This window comes from Grammomys surdaster, unplaced genomic scaffold, assembly GCF_004785775.1.
Source record: "Grammomys surdaster isolate TR1022 unplaced genomic scaffold, NIH_TR_1.0 206, whole genome shotgun sequence".
Classification (NCBI taxonomy): domain Eukaryota; kingdom Metazoa; phylum Chordata; class Mammalia; order Rodentia; family Muridae; genus Grammomys; species Grammomys surdaster.
In genome coordinates, this window is record NW_021604651.1 from 6,702,928 (window position 1) to 6,704,454 (window position 1,527).

General features: G+C 45.8%; 1 pseudogene; it reads right to left on the bottom strand.

The window, feature by feature from the left end:
- Positions 1 to 651: 651 nt before the first annotated feature.
- Positions 652 to 1,527, bottom strand: part of LOC114624403 — a 1,322-nt pseudogene continuing 446 nt past the window's right edge.

The following is a 1,527-nucleotide window of genomic DNA, read 5'->3' on the forward strand; positions in this document are numbered from 1 at the left end:
TAACTGTTACGGGGAAGAAAGAATATCAAAATAGCTCGAGGGTAAAACCACTATACCCCTGAGAAAAGCAGAAGGTAAGCCATTTCCAGTGAAGGTTGTCATTGTTAATCCCCAAATACAGCAGTGCCTGCAGTGGAAAGGAGAAGCTAGAAAACTTCTCCACAGAGAAAAGGCTTAATGGGATCATTGCTGCCTGCTCCAACTTCCCCAAAGTTTCTCTGCTGGATCTGTAGGAGCCCAATTCAATACCATCTCTACCTAATGTTATGTGCTTTCAGTTGGAAGCTTCACCCTGCTCTCCACAAGATCCTCCATATTGGGAACTCCAGCTGACTGTATCAGCAGGATTTCCCTAGATGGTTTTTGAGGGATGTTTTAAGCACCTGATTTGACAATATGTATTTTCCTCTGTCTCTGTCTCTCCTTCTCTGCATCCATCTTTTTCATGTGTGTGAATGCACCATTGTTTTGTACCATAAATAAAAGCTTTACTGATCATTTTGGATGAATGACAGACTGGTATACGCTCAATTTATTGTTTCACACACTCAAGACCCTTGGGAGGAGAGAAAAAGCTAAGCTATTGTCAATGGGCAGTAGGTGGGAAGTGGGAAGGACTTCTAAAGTTTAGCAAAGCTGCTGAGATCAAAATCAGTGTCCTAGAAGCAGATCTTGTAGATTCAGGATGGAAAGGGACCATTCAGAGTTGGAGATCTTATAGAGTCTAGATCACTTTTAGAACTATCATGTGCTTCCTGATGGGTCACTGTGGTTTCTCTCTGTCACTGTCCACCACAGTTCAGTGCTCCTCTACTGTCCTGTCTGCTTAAGTGATCTTTGTCACAGAGATGCTCTTGAAATAGATTTGGGTTGAAGAAGTGGACCAAGACTTTCCTGGAAAACCTGGGAATCATGATCATTGTCCTCTCAAGCTTTATAATAGGGAGTCATAGGCCATATGTCATCCAACCTACGAAAAAGGTCCCTGGGACTCCCAATCTGAAGCTGGTTTGGAGTATTCAGGCCTTGCATGACTCTCCACGACTCCTTCAAAGATCCTGTGGTGACCACCTAAGCACTGAGTTCCCCAGCGTCTGCCCCTCCTATAGCCTTCCACCAAGTGCTACTGACTCAGAACCTGGAAGTTCAGGAGAGTAGAGAGGCGAGGCTCAGGCTTCCATCTCGCTGAAGACGCCATTGGAACCTCGTACTAGATCACCACGACCACAGTTCTCGTGGAATCGGATCCTTCCTCCTGGGCTGAAGCTGAAACAGAATTACTCCAAAGTGGCAAAACAGCTAAAGAGTAAAAACACCATAACTCTTCAAACCTGTAGTTTCCTTGATGCCATATGCCTGTCTTCCTACTCTTTATTTTCTTCCTCTTCTTCTTCATCACTGCCACCACCACCATCATCACTACCACCACCACCACCATCACCACCATCACCACCACCACCACCACCACCATCACCATCACCACCACCACCATCACCACCACCACCACCACCATCACCACCACCACCA